The 24,816-nt window shown below is 38.0% G+C and overlaps 1 protein-coding gene across 5 annotated transcripts in view; it reads left to right on the plus strand.

The window, feature by feature from the left end:
- The first annotated feature begins 2,084 nt into the window (after nucleotides 1–2,084).
- Nucleotides 2,085–24,816, plus strand: part of PCMTD1 (protein-L-isoaspartate (D-aspartate) O-methyltransferase domain containing 1) — a 70,596-nt gene continuing 47,864 nt past the window's right edge. Inside the window, exons 1-3 of one of the 5 annotated variants that reach the window (XM_074318924.2) lie at nucleotides 2,087–2,224; nucleotides 19,751–19,859; nucleotides 22,575–22,720. The gene's annotated coding sequence lies outside the window, so the exon portion shown is untranslated. Of the gene's footprint in view, nucleotides 2,225–19,750; nucleotides 19,860–22,574; nucleotides 22,721–24,816 lie in introns of all 5 variants that reach the window. The other 4 variants (XM_019712565.3, XM_074318925.2, XM_019712566.3 and 1 more) reach the window with 4 other exon arrangements.

Below are 24,816 nucleotides of genomic sequence, written 5' to 3' on the forward strand. Positions count from 1 at the left end.
GGTAGGATGAGGTGGCGCCATGAAGTATGTGTATTACAGGAAGATACGTAGTTGATGGCTTTTTTGCTGTTCGACCACTCAAACAGTAGCTCTTGGTCCTTTTTATTAATACTTATTAAGTAGTGTATTAAAATTGATCTGTAGTCGGGCCGGCCCGGTGGCTCAGGCAGTTGGAGCTCCATGCTCCTAACGCAGAAGGCTGCCAGTTCAATTCCCATATGGGCCAGTGCCAGATGGCTCAGTTGGAGCACATGCTCTCAACCACAAGGTTGCCGGTTTGACTCCCCAAGGGATGATGGGGCAACGGGCAACTGGACATGGAGATGAGCTGCGCCCTGTACAACTAAGACTGAATGGACAACAACCTAACTTGGAAAAGTCCCGGAAGTACACACTGTTCTCCAATAAAGTCCTGTTTCCCCTTCCCCAATAAAGTCTTTAAAAAAAATTATCTATAGTCAACTTTAATGCAGTAGAAGAGGAAAAAAAGGCTTAGAACTCTGAAAAATTCCTACAGCATAATGGATACTTTAAAAATGAGAGAACAAGGGGGAAGGCTGTAGCAGTTGTTTAATGATTTTAGCTATTTTCCTCACTTAACCATTTCTACTTATTTTGCTTCCATATTTTCATGAGCTAAAATTTCTGCTTGGAATAGCAGAAAGCGAATCCTCCCAGATTGTTAAATAACTCCATCACAGTTAGGAGTGCCTGAGAGCAAGCAAAATGCCAAAAACTCAGTGACCAGAGGCTCTAATCCAGAAGACAGATGAGTTGAGATTCTGCAGTTAGGAATTAAACGTCCAATGGATATGCATTTATTAAATTTTAAGCCCAAATAAAAGTTGAATTGAATGGCACACCACCTCAGCAGCAATTTGGTGCCTGTTGGCAAGTTATTTTGTGATTTCTGCTTTGACCTTGCTTGCATGCACTTCTTTCACTAGTTATTAATTAAACACTTCTGCACACAAATAAACTATGGTGGGAAACAGTAACCTGGGCATTAAGGATGTTGTAATCTACAATCTCTGATAACACATCTGAAAATCAAAACCGAATAGAATTCAAGTAATGCAAGCCTACTAGTGGGCTGGAGAGGCACACACACACAAAGATTGATTAGTGAATAGGAAAGAACACTGCACAAAAATTACAGTACTTACAAGAACACACACTGCCTTTTATACATGCTAAAACTCACTCTTAAAATTATGAATAGCTTGTTTACTGGGTAGGTTCATGGGACAGCATTTTCCCAGCTCTATTGACCTTAAGTCTCCTCTCTTAACTTTCTATTCCTCTTCCTCAAAAACCTTTCCTTCTGGTAACGGGCTATGGGATGTTTAAGCAAGCCAAGAGAAACTTGCTTAGCACACCACCTTCACCGGTCTCAATTTGTTGAATGTCAAACACAAGTTAGCCGTGGGACTAACAAGCCCAAGTCCCGAGCCAGGCCGAGAACGCGGGCTTTACGGGAAAATACTCAGGAAGGCGTCGAATAAGCCGAGGCCACCACGGAAACGCGCGGCCCCCGGAGTCCAAAGCGTTAACTGGAGATGGAGAAACTCTCAAGACACAATCTTCAGAAAAATCCTTCGCTCTTCACAAAAACTGGGGAGCACGCTCCACAAAAGCCTCAGCAGAATTACCCTGCGGGGAATCACCCTCGAAAATGCTCTGACTTCGAGAGGCCCTGCTCTGGGGCACGAAGGAGTCGAACGGCCTCCCTGAGGAAAGCCCCATCACCACCTCCCACTCCTTCCTCACTGCATGCCTCGCGGCCACTCAGCCTTAGAGCATCCAAACGCCTCGGAGAGAAGGTGGGGGGAGGCTACAGTCCTGCTCTCGCGGGAACTCTCCCAACCACTGTTGTACCCAAGCCCCTGTCAAGACCTCGCGTTGTTTGGGCCTGGGGGCGGAGCGATTCCAGAGGGGGCGGAGCCGGATGGGGGCGTCCCCGGGCCTTGTTGACTTTGGTGTCCTAAACTGGAGGCTCTCCCGCCTGCGACTCTCCGCGCATGCCCAGGTTTCCGACTACTCCCGAGGCCGCGACAGTCCTGCTTTCTCAGCTGGTAGTCCAGGCGTTACCCCTCCCCCAGCGGCGGTGGCGGCGGCGGCGGCGGCGGCGGCGGCGGCATTGGCGGTCGTGTTGTTGTCGCGGTGGCTGCGGTCGCCTGACTGCGCGTCGCTACTGCGGGCCGGACCAACCGCTTTACCGCAGGTAACGCCGCTGCCCCCGGGCTCGGGGTCGTGCGGGTTAGCGTGTCCTGCTTGCATGGATCGGGTGGGCGGCGAAGGTTCGAGGGAGGTCGGGAGGTTGGCGGCCAGGGAATCTAGGTGGGTAGGGGGTTGAGGGAGTCGGATTGGTTTCGAAGTGGCTGGGAGGTCGGGGACCAGGCGCTGAGAGGGGCCTCACTGTCCTGTGGCTCTCACCGGCTCGGGGACTACAGATTCGGCGACGCTGGGTCCTCAGACACCCGCGGGCCCTTTTGGGCCTTTTCAGATTCACCCCGTGACTTACTGTTGTTGTTTTGATTTTGAAGGAGGAGAATCCAACCTACGTAAGCTCGGGGAAGCCTTGGGGGCTGGGGCTGGGAAGGAATTTAAGAAGCTAGAGTAGGCGCTAACATTTTCTTTCTGTTTTTCGTTTGAGCGTTTACTACCGTATAAGTGTGGTGCCCGTCCTTAGGGTATTTTAAACACCAGCCTAGAGAGGACCCATGAGTAGAAGAATCAGAGGGAGTAATTTTGCAAATCCAAGATTTTTTTTAACTTCTAGTATTGTTTTTATACGTTCTTTTTTTAAAATTTAGAAATCATAACTATATTTTTAAATTACAAGTTAGAAGAATTTGAGTAGGAGGAGAAAGTATGATTTTTTACTAGTAATTTTCTTTGTTATTTTTTTTAAATTACAAAGGTACTACGTGCTCTTTAAGAAAAAATTAAGCAGCCAAACAATGAAGACGTCTCTCCCCCTTACCCCGCCCCCACACACACCTTTTTTCTCCTCTTACTACTAGCCAGGGTAATCAGTTTTCAAGTGTGGTTGTTTAGCCGTTCAGGGTTTTTCTGTGCATATAAAAAGTATTTTTTTAAAGTAAAATTGGGATCATATGTAGTATATATAGTTTTTATTAGCCAACGATACTTAAAGATATTCCTTTATTTTATTGCATACTTCATTCTTTTTAAAAGCTACAAGTTATGCAAGTTATGTACTTTTTTATTGCTGAGCATTGTCTGCAATTTTTCTATAATCTTTTAGCTTTTAAATAGCTTTTAAAAGACCTACACACCAATATTTTGAAACATAATGGGGTAAAACTTTCAGAATGTCTAAGGACAGATGGGGATACTTAGATGTTAGACAAGTTGAGTAATATGTTTACATAGAACTTAATGGAAGTTTACATGAGGCTTGGATGACTTCATAAAGCAGGTTACTAAAATAGTTTACTTTTGTTTTTGTAAGTGCGTTTTTCAGAGTAAATTTAAATTCCGTATGGTCAGTTGAAAACAAATTAAATTCCTTAAACATGAACTGATTCATGTGTGAAGAAGAGGTAAGGTAGAAGGCCAGTGGCTAGAAGTTTGTATTTCAGATAGGTTAAAAAAAAAAAAAAAAAAAAGCCAGGGATTAAATATTTTGATAGTAACCCATAGGGAGTAAGCCATAAGTAGAAGGATAACTACACTGCTTACTAGCTGACAGAAAGCTAGGCTCTCTGTTACATTTTATATTTCTATGTGCAGAAGAGCTGGAAGCTTTGTTGATGTAATCACTGACTTGTATTTATTAAAAATGTACTGTGTATTCATATTGGTGCTTCCAGGGAAAACAACTGAGTAAGATAATCACCAAGAACAGTCTGGTTCTAAACATGTATAGCCTGAAATCAGGCTCCTTTGTGTAGCATTTTATTATTTGGGGAACTGTATTTAAAAGGAATTAAAACTATCCATGGCATTTCAGTTATCATTACTCGCTTTTATGTATTTTTCACAACATAGGGTGGCATTCTCTCCATTCTATAGATTAATAAACAGAGGCTCTGAGAGATTAAGCTTTTCAAGATCCCATTGCCCTTTTAGATATGGTGACTGCATTAGACTCAGGCATGCTTAATCCAAGAACCTACATTTTCTTCTCTGCCATGCTGCCTCCCATTAGTGAAGACTACCTTACAAAATTTCCTCCTCTTTTTTGGTTGGAAATGTTCCTTATAAAATAGAGACATGAGTATAATTATGTGCATTGAAAAATAATCTAAAGGGTTAAATAGTGTGAAACTCAAATGATGTCTTTTTTGATGAGGTTTCTTGTGGTGTATTATTAAAATATTAAATTCTTTCAGCTGATACCAAAGATGGAGGAATGTGTTGTTTTAGTCATTCTGCTTGATGCCCTGGTAAATTTGGATATGATAATAAATTATATCTCCTACAGGTGCTTTTGTTCCTTACAAACTTGATGGATAATCTCATTGCATTTAACATTTTTATTAACACAGTTGCATTCTTTGTAAACTATAAGCTAATATGATGAAAGAGTACAAAGAGGGACCTAAAAAGATTAAAATATGCCTATTTCATTTTTGGTATTTTATAAACTCTTAAAAATGCGTCATGACAGACAATTTAATAGAGTATGTGTCATAATATTATGGTACATTAATCTGTTTCAATTTTCCAGCAGATGTGACAACTGTGTAGTTTAAAGAAATATGGCAAATACTGAAGTTAATAAAGTTGTAATATGTACTTGAGGAAAAAAACATATAGGAAAATATTTGAGCTTTCATTTTTGGCAGTTGTTAAGGATAGTAATTAGATTCACATCTAAATGGCTTATCTGCCATCCATTATTTCTTGGATACCTTAACACTGGATCTGAGTGGTTTTATAGCTGTGGGACACAAAAATGTTCCCATACCAGAAAGATGTCTTTAGAATATGCTAAGGTTATTGAATTTCAGCTATTGGAGAATTGGAGGGATCCAATGCTGTGTGTGTGTGTGTGTGCGCGCGAGTGTGTGCGCTCAAAAATTAATGAAAGAGAGCTTCATTAAGACTGATGGGAAGAAATAGAAAGTTTATTTTCCATTTTAGCCTGAAAATCCTTTTGGGGACATATATTCGTGAGTAGCCAAAAATCAAACTATTTAGGTCCTATGAATGACAGCAAAAGAAGCATCAGGTATGACCTAGAGTTTAAAATCTAGTTGGGGTTTAAAACTAATTGTATAAAACAACTATGTGATATTTCATAAAGGACCTGGTCCTTGATAGTTCTGTTTTTAGGGAGAACTGGTTAAGATGAAAGAGAAGCTGAAATACAGGGGGAGAAAAACCTGAAAATTGGCTGTCAAGTTTTCAAAGAGAGAGTTTTTCTTTGAAGAGTGGGTTATCAGTGGAGTCAAAAGTGTGGGTGGATGTCAAGGAATATGAGAATTTAAATATTACAACTCTTTGAGCTTTGACATACTGAAAATAATAGCTAATTATAATTATTGTCCTGTGTTAGCTGTGTCCTGGGGGTTGAGTTGGAATAATGAACACTTTTCAGTAACTTGCAGGTCTCAAAAACCTATAATCACATTATCATAAATCAGTTCAAATTATAATCTGAAGTAAAAATGAGCATCAGAAGAGCAATGGAATATGAAGTGCTGGGAAGTCTTTGTCTTTTGTTATTTTTCCAAGCCAGTAGCTCAGACTCCTCCTCCTTGCAGCCTTTCTTCATTTCCTCACCTCACTTCTGAAATACAGATGTTACCTTAGATTGAGTGCTCATCTTTTTAGAGTTCTGTTTTCTCCTTTTTGGTCACACACAAACCCATGGTTTCCACTCTTCATTCTCTCCTGTTTGTTGAGGCCCCAGTGCTGCCTCACCAGCCTCATTTTCTTTTTCTGAGCTTCAGACTTGCCTTTTGTTGTTCTCCTAGATAAACTCTTTAAGTGCCTGTCCTCTTGTTATCTTGAATCAATGATTCAAAATTAAACTGTTTCCTTTGCAAATTTAATAATTCTTCCCTCATTTCCTTACTTATATTAATGACCTTAAATATTTTCTTAGGCTCACAATCAAGTAATTTTTAATTCTTCATTCTCCTCTTTTCTCAGAAACAATTTTTTGTCATTTTATTGTGTTGTGGTACCTGATTCTCCTGCCTCTTTTCTATTTTCCCATCAGCTAAGTACTTTTAATCCCTTTGCATCAACTGCCATTAACAGGAAACATTCATAATCTCTAGGTCTTGCCATTTATCATGCATACTGTTATCAAATAAATTGTCCTAAATGCAGCCCTAATCATGTTTTCTCTGCCTAACAAAAGCAAACAAAACAGAAAAAACCCAAACACTATTGAATGTTTTGTCAGCCACTCTTGAATGCTTTGTTCTCATTTGGCCTTCACAATAATTTTATGTTGTAGATACTGTTATCCCACTTTACAGATGAAGAAACTGAGAATTCATGAGCCTGAAGGCATTATTAGTAGGTAAAAGAACTGGAATTTGAATCCCAAGCATGTCTTAATTTCCAAATCTGTGTTCTTGACCACTGTACCTCCACTGAGTGGCTGCAGGTCTATTCTGGAATTAAGTCCTTGTTCCTCAGTGTTGTCTTCCAAAACGTCATTATTTGGCCCCAGTGCTCCTTTTAAAATTTATTTATTGTTTTATTCTAACTTAATTTTACATTTTTCTAAAACCAAGCCTTTTTGGTTTCTCATACATTTTCACTTGGAATTTTCTCCCTTTCCTATCTCTGCCTTTCGAAGACCTCCGTGAAAGGCTAGCTCGAATACCATATTTCTCTAGAGCTCCCTCTTCCCTAACTGTGTGATAGTTAGTGAGGTCTTTCATTCATATAGTTATTTAACCTCTTGATAACTTTCTACTCTGAATTTGTTTTTGAGTACTCTAAAGTAGTAGTTATAAAATGCTTGAAAGCAGAAAACCCTGTCTTATTGTTCCTTGTATCTCCCCAATGGATACTCAGGAAATGTGTGTGAACAAATATGAAAAGGGATCAACTGCCCCTTTAATGGCATTTAAGTAGTATTTTATTTTAGTTGCTAAATGCTAATTCATTAGAGTTTTTAATTGTGTGTATATGTAGCAAAACCACATGTTTTTGTTGTAGGCTATCAGATGAGTTCTTTATTTTCAGATTGATTACCAGGTAATTATGATAAGCTGTTTATTTTTAAAAACTTAGTTTTCCTTTTCTGTATGCACATGTCTGAGAATGGTTTGGCATTTGGATTCTCTTCCATGCTGTTGAATTTGACACATTTTCACGATAGTCTCATAAGCTCTCGGCCTCAACAGTTTTTTGTTTTAAGATTTTTTATTGGGGAAGGGGAACAGGACTTCATTGGGGAACAGTGTGTACTTCCAGGACTTTTTTCCAAGTCAAGTTGTCCTTTCTGTCTTAGTTGTGGAGGGTGCAGCTCAGCTCCAGGTCCAGTTGCGGTTGCTAGTTGCAGGGGGCGCAGCCCACCATCCGTTGCGGGAGTCGAACCCGGCAACCTTGTGGTTGAGAGCCCGGTGCTGCAACCAACTGAGCCAGCCGGGAGCTCAGCGGCAGCTCAGCTCAAGGTGCCATGTTCAGTCTTAGTTGCCAGGGGCGCTGCCCACCATCCCTTGCGGGAGTCGAGGAATCGAACTGGCAACCTTGTGGTTGAGAGCCTGCGCGCCAACCAAGTGAGCCATCTGGGAGGCAGCTCAGCTCAAGGTGCTCAATTAGTTGCAGGGGGCGGAGCCCACCATCCCTTGTGGGACTCAAGGAGTTGAACTGGCAACCTTGTGGTTGAGAGCCTACTGGCCCATGTGGGAAATGAACCGCCAGCCTTCAGAATTAGGAGCATGGAGCTCTAACCGCCTGAGCAACTGGGCCGGACCCACACAGTTTCTTCTATGCTTACAGATATGAAAGACAGAATAAAACTATGTCTATACTGCAGTGTTGTTTTATTCCTTTTGGTGATATCAGGAAGCTCCAACTATATATGATTAGCTGAAATGCCCTTACATGGCTTATGTGTAACTCTTCGCTTCCTAAAGATTCATGGGAAATTTCAGACTTATTTGAATCTACCAAGGTTAATGGTTACCACGCAGAGGTTACAATTATATATTTATCTTATATTTGCCTTTGCATCCCATGTTATGTTATAGTTTAGCCACTTAATAAGTAATTCTTGCTTTATTAAATAAAAATATAATCCTTGCTGTTAGGAATTGGAATATAGGATATCTTGGTGATGGTAGTGAGTAGAGACATTTGTTGTTTCTTTTTGGATTTCTAAAATGCATGATTATAAAGGAGTGAACTTTATAAAGTATTAAAGTAATCACAAGTACTTCTCAGAAGATAAAAGTTTTAAGCAAGTTTAAAATAATTCATTGGTTTTTAAAATAGGTAATATAGTCAGTCACATGGTTCAAGTGGTACTAAAAGTTTTATAAAACTCAGTGTTCCACTTTCCCCACTGGGAGGTAGCGACTCATCTTTGGAATGATAGGGAAAAAAAAACCACATAAACTATTAATTTATTTGTATATAAGTAAATATGAGTAAAAACCCTTTTCTTTACACTTACATAAAAGTGATGTAAACTGCAGTGTTTCGCTTCCATTTTTCACTCAATGTAGCTCTAATATTCCGTATCAGATAACTTCTTCATTCTTAAAACAATTTTTTGCAGCCTCAAAGTATCTGATACATATATGAGAATATATTATATATAACATATATATTATATAATTATTATGTTGTATATCATGTAATTAGATTATATATATTATAATTTATTTGTCCATATTCTCTACTGATAGGCATTTAGGTTTCCAATTTTTTACTATTATACCTATTGAGGCAACACTGAAGGAAGAGAAAAAGTAGATCTTTCCTTGTAGGGGACAATAAAGTTTAAAAGCTGAAATGAATGTTTCTTGGTAGAAAGGAAGTTAATTCCTTTTCCGGCCTGATGATTAATGGGTAAGGTAACACAGTGAAGGATGGAAACATGGAAGATGCTTGCTGGAATCTGTAGTTGGCAGTGGAGTTGGAAGAATAGGGATGGCTGTGGTGGTTGGTAGCATCTGCTCTGTCCAGTTGTCTGCTTTGTGCAAGGGTCAGCCCTGCACGTGTTGAGAAGTCCTGTGCTTAGAAATACTAGTAATCTGAGGCTGGTCTCTGGGACTATGGCCTATACTAGTGTATTTAACATAGGAAATCTGTTTATTCAGGGGATGAGCTAAGATCCGTCTAGAAGGAAATGTCATGGCTTACAATGCAATATATTTTCTGTGGTTATTAATTTTTTTGTAGTATTGTATGTTCAAAGATAAAATTTAAACTGAAATAAATGAAGCTAAGCAAATTCCTCCTTCAGCAAACCTCCCCCATCCACATCTGTTCCTCATGGGTTGCTTGAGTAACGGTTTTTTGACAATGTGGTGTGTATTCGTCTCGACCTATATATAGAAACAAAAATAACATATTCATGCATCTTAAGAATGTCAATCAGAATCCTATTGAATAATAAATAAACAAATGATAAGGGTGATAAAGTAAGAATTTTTTGGAATAAGTGAATAGGTGATGATAGGTAAATAGTGAATGCTCTTTGATTCCTTCAGACCAGGGTGCTATAAATGCAGAGTATTATTGTGTAATGTGTAACAGCTACTTAAGTTCTGTACATGGTCTATCTGGTTACTTCTAGCAAGTCATTTCAGGTTTCCCACGCTGTGTTTTTTTTTAAAATAGTAGTATTGGTTTACCGAATAGTGATGTGTTATCTTATCTTTGTGATTTGTCTGTCCTATATATGGGATTTGAGTGTTTCTGATAGGCATCAAAAAACAGTTTTTAGGTATGTGCTAGGTCATTTCTTTTTATGGTGGTACCATGTATAATGCTTAGTTTTACATGGTTTAGATTTTTTTTTTTTTTTTTTTTTTACACTGGTCCATTGCACTGACTCATTTCTGAACACCAATAATTCACTTTTGGTCACTTATACAGACTTTACTAGTCATCGTAGAAATAATAAGTAAAAGGTTACTTGTTTTTGCTTTAGTCTCCCATATAATAGCAGTAGGAATTCATTGTAAAGAGGCTAGAAAATATGGATAAAGAAGAAATCTGTTATCAGGAATGTTATCACCAAGGGGTGGTATATTCTCTAGTTAGTGCTGAGAGACTTCTGTGTTAATGAGAACATAACTAGACAATCCCAGCTTTATAAATCCTGTTGCTGTTATAAGGTAAATAGATTTGGTGATGGAAGCATGAAAAATGTGAGCGCTTGAGTTTTCTCTGACCTGGATAATTTGCTAGGTAACTAAGGCTGTGGTAGGGCTTCAGCTTAGCATGTCAGGTGATTTGTACACATGTACAGCCAAGCCTTGGTGGTTTAGCTATTGGTGATAAGAGCTGCAAGTGTGTTGGTGCAGGATTAGTCAGGGTATCTCTCCCTGTGCTTGGATTAATAGTTCATAGCTTTTGTTTTGATCATGTATCATTGTATTTTTGTAGTCTGTCTTTAAAATACTGACCTTAAGTTTCTTAGAAATGTCATAGCTCAAAAGAAGTACAAAACAGTTTTTGTTTTACCGTAGTTAGAAGGATGGTTTATTTTATCCCTGTGACCTCTGTTAAGTCCTGGTATTCAGTTCTCATGTTTTATCATAGTCTCTTGATGACTGAGTGGATTTTTAAATTCGTGGTGTGGGGTAGAGTCCCAGAGTGCAGTTTCCAGGCTCTCGCCCTCACATGGAAAGGTGCTGGCTCTGGTAGTAAATGGCCATCAACTATGATTGGATGGCCATCAGCTGTGGCTAGTTGGCCGTCAGCTGTAACCAGTGAGCCATTGGCCACTAATATAACTGCCATGGCTACACTAGCAGCAAGTGGGGGCTAGCAAGATGGTGGCTGAGCTAGCAAGAGTGGATTCCAGTTAGCATGGCGGATTGCAGCTAGCAAGTGGGGTTTGCAGGCAGAGACAAGTGGATGGCAGGTTGCGGATCATGTGCCTCCTGCTTCCTGTGTCTCCAACCCAGCCGCCAGCGAGACTATAGTGATATGACTCCCTGTCTATGGCTCCGTGGGTGTTCCTTTTTGGCTTTACCATATCCTGCATTCTTATGTGGGGAGCGGGAGCTGAGACCCCGCATGAGACCCTGCATGACCCGTGGTCACCTTGATATTCACATATAAGAGCACACTTTGGAACACATGAAGACAGTCACTATAATTTTAGTTTTATCACCTAGTAGTGGTCCGTAGTGACGTAACATGTATCGTGAATTCCATCTTGAAAGAATTACCTCAATTACTTCTAAACCATTTTAATGGACTTGACTTTTTTCCTACAAATAGAGTGATTTGGCTCCTTCTTTGTTTATGAACCAGAGAAATTAGAAATGGGAAAAGAAAGATTTAGGCTTTTCTACAGTGATTAATATAAATATCTGTATACTGTAACCATTCATGAAATTGATTTTATTGCAAAGGAAAGGGAGAGAAATCACCATGGGTTTATAGGTGAGCTACCTGATTGTTTATGGCATAAAAGCTTTCTTGTTAAACACTTGTTCATTTATCACTGTCTATGTTAATAATCACTGGTTTTATTGTATCTAGAGAAAAAAAGAATGCAGTTCACACTAATAGATAAATTATATATATGTGAACGCACACACACACTTACACATATATGGACATCTGCAGTGCACAGCTCCAGGAGACACTTTTCCCAATATAATTGGCATTCCCTGTACTACTTTAGGAAAACTCATATTGTGTTTGTGTGAATGGTGCTCCCTGGAATTGTGCGGTATGAGAGGCTAATATCTTTAGATGCTTTAACCTTTTCATGTTTTCATATAACTTTCCATTTATTTAACCTTAACAATCTTGTCAAAGAGGCAGGTGTGTATCATTATTCCCATTTTATAGATGTGTGAACTAAGACTCAAAACTACTTCCTTTTCCTGAATCTGTCTTCTTTTCTGTGAGATGATCTACAGTGTTTAAGGACACAGGCCTTGGTGTGAGCTAGATCTAGAGTGCAAACCTGGTTCTGCCTCCTAAGCAAGTTATTTAATTTCTTTCCTTGGTTTCCTTCCATCCTTGAAAATAATGCTGTTAGATGAAGTTTTGTTAAGATTAAGGCAATGTATTTAAAACAAGCCCAAGCTCTGTGTGCAGTAAGTACTTATCAGATGATAGTTGCAGTAATAATAAAGGTAGCAATATTTTGTGAGTTATACTACTTTTTGAAGATTATGAGTTCAACTAAAACTTGGCAGAGAGTGAGGGACCTAATACAGCAGTAGTATCCATTTAACTAAAGGCCAGATTTTAGGGCAGTCTCACCATCACTACTGTAGACATTATAGCAAGGAGTTTAAAAAAACAACAAACAAACAAACAAAGCCTAAGGATCGCGAGGAGAGTGATTGCTGTACTGTCAAGGACAGACTGTGGCACTACAGTAGGCCCAGCATAGTTGTGTGTAAAATAAAGCAGATTTGAATCATCTTGTCACAAAATAAGAAATGAGAAATTACTGCATTGAAAGGGAAAGACAAAATTCTAAATTGCGGAGTATTTCTACTGTACCTACTGGCCCCTGAGCTTTATCTGACACACCATTATCAGTGATGTTCCTCATAATGATCCAGAACCACCAAGAAATGGTCGAATTATGCTGGATATTCTCTAAGACTGTGGAATGTTAAACTATAGACAGCCTTTCATTAATTTGTTTTTAATCTTTGAAACTTAAAAGGTGTCTTTCAGTATCTTTAATGTAAGATTTAATTGTTTTTACTCTCAATAGTGCTAGATGAAAAAACATTTTACTAAATTTGAATATGTACATTATTTCATTTGATTCTTAAAACTGAGGTATAGTTGATAGTAAGGTTAATGGCCAACGGTGAGATTAATGGTCACTGTTAAGGTAAGGGCAAGTTCAGATCTTCATAAATATATTTTATTCTGGGCATTTTATCCTCACTGTTAGCCCTAAAGCTTATTTATGAAGTTCAGTGTCTGCGTACTTCCTTTCATATCTGTTAGTACCTTCTATCATGTAGAGCATTATTAAAACCAAGTCCTGCTCCTAAATGTCTTAGTATTCTTTTGGCTAGTGTGTCTCCCCATTCGTTTTTAGTGATATACAAAAAACATTTACCTGAAGGGCAGTCTGTTTTTAAAAGGGTTCTCCATCTTGAGGCCAACCTGGAATCGTACTACATTAAAGTTTGGACAGTTTTGAATCTGCTACAAATATCCTGGTGGGTATCAAAAGCTAAGAAAAGGTCTGGACTATATAATATACAGGGTTTTACTCATGCTGAACTGAATTTTTGTAAGCACTCAGAATGACTCCATATAGTAGCTTTCCACTACCCTAAAAGTGAAGTCAGAAATTAAAGCAGGACTGAGCCCTGATCAGTTTTAAGCTTGAAGTTTGTATTTAGGCACAATTTCTACTAACGGTATAAGATATTAGAAATACTGAAAAAAATTTTTTGTGGTAATGTATTCAAGGGTTAGGTCTGGGCATACAGTTTCTTTTACAAAATGACATGATTACATGGCTTAATAATAACTAAACCGAAAGGTTGTTTTTTGTTGCTGTATTTGCAGTTGGTACTTCAAATTAAGTTCCAGGGTCTTCATAAAGTTCTTGGACAGTTAGTCCATGGTATAGTTATTATTGTTTCAGGTAGAGAACTTTGGGCTGTCTTAAGAATGGGACCATGCATTATATAGAAGAAAAATGAATTCCAAGTTCTATCAAGGAATAAGAATGTCTCTCTTGCCACTGATTATCCTTGTGATCTCTTATTTCCTTTCCTGTATTTTGGGTGAGAAATAGGAGAGGTGGGATGCATTTGGGCCGCTTTCTTTGATTCTCTATACAGCAGCATTCTGTTGGAGAGTAGAGGGCAAATAAAGTTTGGGTACCCTGTACCCAAAGATGTTTATGTTTTAATCCCTGGAAACTATGAGCATCTTACCTTATATGGCAGGAAGGAATTAAGGTTGCTAATCAGCTGACTTTAAGGTAGAAAGATTATCCTGGGTTATGCTGATGGGCTCAGTGTAATCACAAGTTTCCTTACAAGTGGAAGGAGGAGGCTGAGTGAGGAGGACTCAGTTGGACATTGCTGGCTTTGAAGATGGTGGAAAGGGTCAAGGGCCAAAGAAAGAGGGACTGGAGACTCTGGAAAATGCAGGAGAACAACCCCCTCTAGAGCCTCCAGAAGGGAATGCAGCCCTATCTACACCCCTCCTTTGTCTTAGCCCAGTGAGACCTGTCAGACTTCTGACCTCCAGAACTGTAATAAACTTCTGTGATTTTAAGCCATTACATTTGTGGTAATTTGTTATGGCAATGATAGAAAATGTAAACAAGTAAGTGAATTGTGACCATTTGATTGGTTAGGGAAATGATTGCCTAGCAACCCCTTCAGCCAACAAAATGTTTAGATAACATTTACAAAATTGATGAAACTAGTGCTGCTGTGTTTAAATGGGGGTGGTCTTGAGCCTGCCAGATGGAATTTCCTATTATTTTAGCAGCGTCCCGAAGGTACCTCTGAATTTCTGGAGCTTCTTCCTTTCTTTAATGATAAAAATGGTCTACCAGGCTTGTGAATCAAAATGGTATAAAGGATGCTATTGAAGTTGGGAGAACCACAGATCGGAAGACCATCTTGAAGTTAGTTACAGTAATCTAGCTAAAATTGATAAGTAGTGGCAGAATGGGATTGTCACCAAGAGAAATGGGAGTAATTGAAAGGAGTAGCTAGTTTGAAAGGTGAGGGGCTATGTAGAAGGTTTGGTTTCAGATATATTAAATTTGAAGTGATGGTGGGAACCCCCTCTCTGAAATTAATCTAGAAGCTTATTAAATGCACTGGAAAGTTTGTGCTAAAGAGGAGGATAATTTTGAATCAGCAGAGCGGAGAAAGAAGTACACACCTGCCCTAAAATCCTTGAGGCAATATGTTGGAGGAAGGTAGTGACAAAATTAACAGCTATCTAAATTGCTTTTCTGACAAAAGTTGGGGTCCTTGGAGTCTTTTCAGTTTGGGGGAAAGAGTTTTGTACTTGAAGAAGTTGTATATAACCTTTATTCTCAGTAGGAAAGAAAGATAATCCCTGTTCATTCACTGTAAATATGCAAAAATGAATTTCCACCCTAGACTTATGTCATGTGGGGGACCCTGCTCGCTCCACCATTTGTCGTGCGGGGCAGCCTGCGGGGTCTCTGGTCCCGCTCCCCGCATAAGAACGCAGGATATGGCTAGGCCAAAAAGGAACACCTACCTATGGGAGTTGGGGAGTCATACCACTATAGTCTCACAGGTGACTGGGTTGGAGACACAGGAGACAGGAGCCACACGATGCGCGACCTGCTGTCCGCTTCTCTGCCTGCCAACCAACCGACTCACTGACTCGACTCTCTCGACTTCCGACTCTCCAACCACCGCAGCCGTGGCAGTTATATCAGTGGCTAACTGGTTACAGCTGACGGCCATCTACTACCCGAGTCAGCGCCTTTCATGTGAGGCCGAGAGCTTGGGAACTGCTCTCTGGGACTCTGTCCCCACAACTTACCACTTACAAGTTTGGAGAAGTTACAGTAAGGTAGTTGGATAAGACAAATAACTAAAAATTACTATCTTTGAAAGTATTTTTGTTCCTGCAAAACACACACACCTCCCATCCAACACACATTAAAATAAAACAAATGCCCTTTAGAAACAAGACTGTCTTTCAGGTAATTAGCACCCTTCTTCAGTGTTCAGTGTATTTCATTTTTAGTATAGTAGCAAAGTATGTCATTTGCTGTTGCTTTCTTCTAAAATTGTTTTCTGCTAAATGAGTGATATAACAAATTTATTGAATTCTTTAGTGCCTCTTTATTATATATTTAGTTTTTCTCTGTGTTCCTACAACTCTGGGACTGCTTTAATCCAATAAATGTTTTTTGATAGTCTTTTTTTTTTTTTTTTCAATTTGAGATTCCACTAACGAAAAATAACCTTTGCTATTCCTTTTCCCTGGCATTTGTTTGAAGAATTTGGCTTTGCTGTTTCGCTGCTCCTTTATTCCTTTGTGGATTTCTAATTTTAGCCTGCCTACCATGCCTACATCAGATTTAATGAGCTTTTCAGTGGTTTTATTTTGTCCTTTTCCAGGTGTGCTAATCATAGAGGGAAAAAGAAGGGCACCAGAAAGATCATGTGCTTCAGTTAACAAGCTCATGTTCAAGCTGACTCCCAGGAGATGAGGCCACTATAACATGCTCCTCTCCAAAAGTTTGACTCTCAGGGGTTTCCTGAGCAGCAACTTACGATGACCGAATTGACAGCTGCTGCTCTCTGTACTGTATCACTGTTAGTTATCCAACTTTCCTCGGTGATCAGGATGGACAATTCTCATAGCACAGAAAAGCTAATGACAACTGTTTAACATTTTGCTAAGAAACTAAGATAAAGACCACCCAAATACTTAGAAGTTTAAAAAAGGAGGTGTTTGTGGGATATAGCAATTAAAGTCAAATCCAAGGGACTGTGGATGTTTTGGCTGACAAAATATGAGGGTCTATTGTATTCTAGTTCCTTTTATTGTCTAACTGCGTGTCCTTCATTCCTTGATTGATGTGAGTGTAGTCTTTCTGGTTTTCAGGATTGTATCAGTCTAATCCAACCAGGAAAGACAAACCAGTGAATAAGGAGAGTTTAATGTATGTAAAAAATTACTAACTATAACAGGATTGGCTAGTAAGTAAAGAGAGCTCTCAAGAGTATAGAAATAAGGAGCAGCCACAACCCCTAGGGCTAGAAATGAGCACCCAAGGAAGAGATCCATCCAGGCCTGAGATCCAGACCTGGTTGAGAGGATGTGTGGCTCATCGGATGGCTGTGAGGTTGCTGTAGTGAGTGCCTCCTTGATGGAATTTGCCTGAAATCTGCTCTCTGGGGTACTAGGGAAAGATTCTCACAGAGCGATTTCACCTGGTCCAAGAGAGGGCACTGCAGGAACCTGGTGCTGGATAATGGTTATGTACTGTAGGAGCCTGCCAAGCAGGGTGGCTGACCAGGAAGCAAAGCGGTTTCCTCCTGCATTGTGTCTCTGTCGCCATCTACCCATACTCTGGCACAACATTACCCATCAGTGGGAATTAATTTCTTCATTGAATGAATGTAACACATAACATTGTGTAAATTTAAGGTGTACAGTGTTTTACTTTGATACATTGTAATAAGATTGTCTTTGTAGCGATATTTCTCACATTACATAATTATAGTAAAATATTGTCCATTATAGTAAAATAATATCCATTGTACTATGCATTAGATCTCTGGCTTATTTACTACTTGTAGCAAGTTTGTACCCTCAAACAAGATGAATCTTATTCTCCCCAATCCCCCGTATCCTGGTATCCACCATTTTACTCTCTGAAAGTAGAATATTTTTGTTTAGTACTCAATCTCTGGTCGAATCAGGGCAATGTACTGTGCTGTATGCTTTTCTTAAAACATATCTCCATTGCTTTTGCTCCCATTGTCATTTAGAAACTTTTCTAACAGCTGAAATGATAAGACTCCTTTTGACTTAGAGGCTACCGTGTTTCCCCGAAAATAAGACCTAGCTGGACAGTCAGCTCTAATAAATGAGACCGCGTCTTATATTAATTTTTGCTCCAAAAGACGCATTACAGCTGATGGTCCGGCTAGGTCTTATTTTCAGGGAAACCCGGTATTTCTTACTTTTGTGTTTTGTTCCCAGGCAGCTATTTCTTCCTTGCCTCCTGTGTTCTCTCACATTTAAATGTCAAAATAGAGTCATAGTCCCTGGCCCAAATATTTGAGCACTGCTTCTTTTCAATACACTGACTCAGATTAGTGGCTCTATCTACAATTTTAGGAGGAGGTACTTTACACTTCCCTGGTTTAGTCTAACAATATAAAAGTTTTTGTTGTTTTAAAAACAGCAAAGGCATTTTATCTCAGAAAAGGTGTCACTCTTGGAATTTTTATGATGTGTTTGAAAGAAACTTAACCAAAATGCTTGGAGCCATGAATTCTGTCAGTAAAACCTTGAACAAGTAGTCATGCCCTTTGAGTGACAGGTAAACTAGATAATTTTAGGGTTTTCTTTATAATTTTGATTATTTTTCTTGTCTTGCTTTTCACAAATATTAAGGTGCTGTATTTTGTTTGGGTTTATATGCACAGGGAACTATGGATTATGCCTTTGCTGTAATGGATGCAAAATTTTAAATTTAAATCTAGAATGAGATTTCAATTGTCAACAATACCGTTTTTGATTTGGCCTCATTTTACTGCTATTACTACAACTATTAAGAATTTAAGATGCCAAAAAATACTTGTAACCTATGCTCCATAGTCTGTAGATCAAGGGGGAATGATTTAGAAAATGTGATATTCATGCCTAGGTTTTTTTCAGGTTGACTTTCTGAACCCATTTTTTAACTCTGTTGAGCATTTTACCAGACTTTGTGTACCTCCTTATGTAGTATTTGCAAAACTACTTAGAATATTTGCTTTTCTAAAAATTTACTGTGGCTTAATATTGCATTAATAATTCTGAAAAAATTGAATTTCTTTCCTCTCCCTGTGTTTGTATGTCTATCTCTATTTGTGACCTTGTCTGTCTGTCTTTCTGTCTTTGTATCTATCTAATTTTTCTACTAATAGTAATGTCCCCATTTCCCATCCTGAGGACACTGAAATATCAACTCTTCTATACCTTTTTCCGGGGACTGCAATATCTCTACAGCATCTTCTCTGGTTCCCACCTTATAGTGACATTAATTTAAGCCATTGACAATTACTTGTAAGTTTTAATACTTCGTGATAATACTTCTGGTATCACAGGTTTATCTTTCTCTGGCTATTGCATTTCTTAGTGATTTGCTTTTATTTTTAACTCCTGAAGCATTTACCTTCCCCCCCCTTTTTTTAAAATGTAGTATTACCAACTAAATTGTAAGCTCCTTAAGGCTTTTGTCTCTTCTCCAATGAAATATACCCCAAAGCAGGCTATATTAATATGCAGTGGAGCATATAACTTGTCCAGTGCATAGATAATGTCTGCTGTTTTTTTCATATCTTAAATAATTGGGGAACTAAACTATTTACATGTTAGGGTCTTGAATTAGCTCCTCTTTGTTATAAGGCAACCTCAGAGGCAAAACAATTAGCCTATGGAGTGTGTGTAACTCTTAAGTATTGGTCTCACCCTTTCATTTTGATTAAATGAATGTCATGCCAAAGATATTTTGCTCATTCATTTAGTCTGTCACTTACTGATTGCTTCCTGGATATCAGGCCTTCTGCTAAGTGCTAGAAATAAACAGGAAAATGAATAGTATGTAAAGCCTTCCCTTGAAGAGGCCACAGTCAAGTGGGTGGGAAAAAGAATAATAACCTTGTGGAGAAGTGATATAGAGATAGATTTAAAAGGTGTTTTGAAAACATGGGAAAAGGCACTATTATGTATCCTTGCAAAATTTATAGTGTGGTAGCCCTAACCCTGACTGTAGCTGTTTTTGACAGTGGGGCCTCTAGAGAAGTAATTAAGGTAAAGTGAGGTCAAAAGGGTGGGGCTTTGATCCATTAGGTCTTTATAAGAGACACCAGAAAGTTTGTTATTTCTCTCCTTACACACCAAGAAAAAGCATGTGAGAACTCAGAAGGCAACCATCTACAAGACAGGAAGAGAGTCCTCACCAGAAACTGACCATGCTGGACCTTGATTTTGGATTTCCAGCCTCCAGAACCGTGAGAAAATTCTTTTCTGTTGTTTAAGCCGCCCAGTCTATGGTATTTTGATGTGGCATCCTGAGCTGACTGAGATAGGCATCTAAATGTCCTGGAGGTGGGCTTTGAGAAGATTTGTTGGAGGAAAGGGGGGACTCTTAGAATGATTGAGTGATAATTGTAAAACAGTTGGTTGCGTGCTAGGCTTCTGATACATGTAGTTATTTAGTAGGGTACTTAAATTCTAATGAAGTAGACAAAATAGGTCTGTCGTTCCAGCAGTTGAACTCATACTCTGTCTGTGGATGCCTGCACAAATGCAGCCATATTTGTAATGCTGTTGTCAAGTGGGGTGGGGTTAGCATAGCAACCTGGGAACTCAAGGCTTTTGTTTCTTGGCCTATTTTTCTGTGGAAGATGAAATACAACCATTTGTTCAATAAAGGATATCCTTCTTGAGAGGATTATGGCAGTAGTAATGAGTTTGCTATGGGAGATGGGAGTCACAGGTGAATAAAGACACAGAGGTATTGCTGGGTGTTACTGAAATTCCAGCTGAGATTGAGGAACATAAATATTTAGTGGTACCAATCCAAGTAGTGGATTTCTTTCCTCTCTAACAATGCACAGTATAAAACACTCCACAGAAAAGGGAGATGATTGGATTGGTCCAAGGTCAGGAGTTTGCAAAAGGAGTAAGGCAGAAAGTTAGAATGAGGAATTGAGGATAATGAAGAGTTGGAGAGTGAAGCCTGTTCATGGGACCTATTTGCTTTGGGAAGAAAGTGATACTGGTAGGTATTAACAAGTTATGGCCCATGGGTCAAACCTGGACCACTGCCTGTTTTTGCATAGCCTACAAAGAGTGGTGTTTTTATTTGTAAGTGGTTGGGAAGAAAGGGGTAATACATTATGATGTGAAAGTTATATATAATTTAAGTGTCCATAAATAATAAATTTTTGGAACATAGCCATACTCTTTAATTTACATGTCTGTGGCTGCTTTTGCTTTACAGGTACAGAGTTCAGTGGTTGTAACAGAAACTATGGCCTGCAAATCCTAAAATATTTACTGTCTGGCCTTTTCCAGAAGATGATTGCTAGAGGACTAGTAACAGTGAAGATTAAATGTAGTGGTAGAAAAAGAATGAGCATGTTAAATGTAAGAAGTGATTGTAGAATAAGGGGAGTAGGGAAGATCGCAATTGGTATGCCCGAGTCCCCTCTAAAAACGGAGGAGTTGATACTGCAGTGTCCTCAGTATGGGGACTGGGGAGATTATTATTGATAGATAGGAAAAATGTAATACGAAATACAAATGTTTTCCTATACCTTTTCCAACAAGAGTTATTTTTTAAAAATCATTATCTTCTAGGGTTTCATAAATAAGGAAAAGTACCAGCTAAGGCCTAGAGAGGTAAATTATGTTTCCTGAGATCACATAGCTAAGAAGTTGTAGGATTAGGGTTCCAACATAAAACCCACAGTGTATTATATGATCCTTTATTTAAGTATAATTTTTGTTTATGTTGAAAGAGAACTGTGTTAGAATATGACTCATAAGGGACGTACAACTTGATATGAAATTATAACTTGATATACTAATATTCGTTCTACAAATGATTCTTCTAAGAATAGCACATGAATGAAGTAAAATTAAGTTATATTCCTATTGATACAAATCCTGTTGACTTCTGACCAAAGTTTTACATTGCTGAGTGTTGTGACTCAGTCTAGATATATTTTTGTCTGGAGGTTGATAACAATTCATAAACTTTCCTGTGAAGAAAGTGAATAACTTACCTGGAATAAAAATAAAATAGTCGAATAGGAAAACAATGACTTTAGCTATCTGACTTTATTCTTATGTTTAATGAAATAGTTTAACTTTTGGTAGTTTCTTCCCTACAGTCTCCACCAAGGTGTCTTAAGTTAGGTTTCAGTAATATAATATTATTTCCTATCAACTAAAATATTGATATTAAGAAGAATTTAATTTTTTTAAAAAGAAGCATTATGTGCATTTACTTTGAAGAAATCTAAACAAAGGAGTAGATTAGATTTGTTTGCACTTATATTCATATGTCATACTATTGGAATAGATTTACTCTTGTGTAATGACTTGCAAAACTTGAATTTCTTTCCAACTTGTGTCGTCTTGGACAAGGCAACTGCTGGGGTTCAATTCTTTATCTGTGAAATGTAGTGAGCTCTTCGCTCTTCTGCAATTCTTACCTCATAAGAAAGCTCTTTAAATTGAGTTTAGCTTCTGGATTATGGTCTCTGAATCCTCCATGCCTCTCATGGTTCCCAAGTCATAAATAATCAGTTTTTATTTATTGAATGAGGAAATCATCAGATGAAGTCTTTTTGTGAAAGACAATTAAAATATCCAAATGTAAGATAATACTAATTGCTTTGAGTAACTTTGTTGACAGAACATTTAGTACTTTAAAGTATACTGTTAATAAACATAATTTTACTCACATAATTTGGCTTTTGTTTATACTTTGAAAACCAATCTAATTAGCATGAAATAATTCCTTATGTTATTAAAAGTCTTTAGTTCTATGAATTCATTTTAGCCAAATTCAAAGTAATTTTTAACTATTTGTCTGAAAATACACTATCCATTTAAGAGACTAATTTCCTTGAACAAAGACTCTGGGAACTGAAGCCATTTATTGACATTCTGTATTAATTGTGCTGTGTCCTACTCTTTTGCTGGGCCAATAGTGAAGAAGTGTTGAATGCAGCCTGGAGAGATGTACTGAGTTTCAGTTTAAAAAGCTTTCACCAGCCTTTTGGTTACTCAATTTGGACTGTTTTCTCTAAATGAGTTTCATTGACTCAAGGAACTACTGATAACATTTAAACTTAAGGTGAGCGTCCTGGCACTTACTTTACAGCCAATAAAATTACGTATTATGATCTTATGATAACAATTCATTTTTAGGAACTTAAACTTTCTATGGGTCATGAGTAAAAATGAGGATAAAAATTATCCCAATGAATAAAGTGAATAGTATCTGTTGTGTGAGTGTTCATTTCTCAGGGGTCTCTGACTGACATTTCTGGTTGTGTTTTCCTGTTTCTGGTAAGTGAATATGCCTTGTAGTGCATGACATAAGATCTATGAATAAGTCCAAATATCTCTGTGTTATATGGGAAAGAACAAATAATTTACTCTTTCTCAGTCTTTTTTTCTTCATTTGAATGGTACAGGGAATACCACCTGTCCTGTGAAAACACCCTAGGGTAATTATGAAATTATGTGAGTTGGGATTGAAGCACTTTGAAAAATTAAGAATGATATATAACTAGATATTTTTAATGCAGCTTTTTACTAGTGTCTGTCCATAGATAAAATGATAAATGCACTTAGACTTTTTGAAAGTTTTTAAAGGTGCCCTCAAGATAATTGAATTTTGTGACCTTCTAGGTGAAACAAACAAAGCTAGGAAAGATAGCAACTTGTTCAAAATCATATAGTGCATCAAGGCCAATCTTTGTGTTTCATTGTATGATAATATATAGAAAGAATATCTTTGGTGTGAGCTCATGATTTAGTTTACTTTATGACATTACATACTAGTAGAAGAGGATAGACACATCATCTGAACTGATGAGTAATTCTCAAATTGTATAATTTTGCTTTGGAATATTTTAAATTTTTTATTTGAATATTTTGCTTTGTGAACTCACACATTTATTTTTATTTTTTTAAGTAAAATAAGCCCCGCTTAAAAAAAAAAAAAAAAATTAGCACAGGCAAAAGTTAGGTAGTAACTACCAAAGAGTTTCCCTGACTGCTGCCTGCGTCCAGCTAAGTGAGCGCAGAAGGGCAACTCTGGTCCTAATTTAGGCCTCTCAGTCTAGTTTATGGCCCTAGAGCATGACAGAAGACATTGCACTGTTCTTTTCTCATTAACCTCTGTTTCAGTCAACTTACTTGTGAATGTGTGTATTCTGCCTTTCGTCTTCTGTAGACACTGTTTCTTCTTGACACCTCTAACTTCAGTGTTTACATTTTCATTCTGTAGTTCTGTCTTAAGGAGGTCACTAGGTGATAACTTCACTGGATTTCAAAACTGGTACTTATTTGTTTTCCTTTTTTGGTCTTTTGTGTTTAAAAATGAAACTTTCAAATACGCCTTTTTTTTGGTCATAGAAGTGAAAGCAAGTGAACTATTTCACTTTGTGTATTTGGAAGCTTTTTATGCAGTGCACTATATCCTCTTCACAAATTTAGGGCGCACAGTGGTAAATGACATCAGATGCTTTATTTCCCACTATTCTATTCTGTCTTTGGAACCCAGAGTACTAAAAGGGGAGAAAAAGAAGAAATAAATAAGAGGTTGAGAGAGAGGAAAAGAGATCTAAATTGAACATTTTTTTCAACTCAGAGAATGAAACACTTACTTTTGAATTACGGGCCAGCAGCCTCTGTGGAAATTGTTGTTGCAGGATGGTTTCATGGCTTGACAAATTTGACATGAGTTGTGGCTCAGCTACTCACGAGCTGTGAGCTTGTCTTGCAGTCTCGGTGAACCTTAGTCATATCAGTAAAATGAGGTTAGTGCTTTTTCATAGAGGTATGGTGAAGAATTAGAGCCCAGTGCGTGGTATAACAGGTATGTAGGAAATTGCATGTATGTGTTATCATTACTTAAAAAAGGTTTATATTTAGCATTGGATGTAGAGTTAATTAGATGGTTTTGGCATCTTTGGGCCTGTGAGTAGTGAATCTTAGCCTATTTCCTTTTGTTTTATTATTCTGTATAGTTGAACAAAATGGGTTTGAAGTGTGTGGGTCCACTGATATGTGGATGTTTTTCAATAAATACGTACAGTACTATAAATACATTTTCTCTGATTTTCTTCATAACATTTTTTTTCTTTAGCTTACCTTAGTGTAAGAATACAGTACACAATACATATAACATACAAAATATGTCTTGATTGAGTCATTGGTAAG

The sequence above is a fragment of the Rhinolophus sinicus genome, chromosome 7, assembly GCF_057876585.1.
Source record: "Rhinolophus sinicus isolate RSI-liver-muscle chromosome 7, RSI-T2T, whole genome shotgun sequence".
NCBI lineage: Eukaryota > Metazoa > Chordata > Mammalia > Chiroptera > Rhinolophidae > Rhinolophus > Rhinolophus sinicus.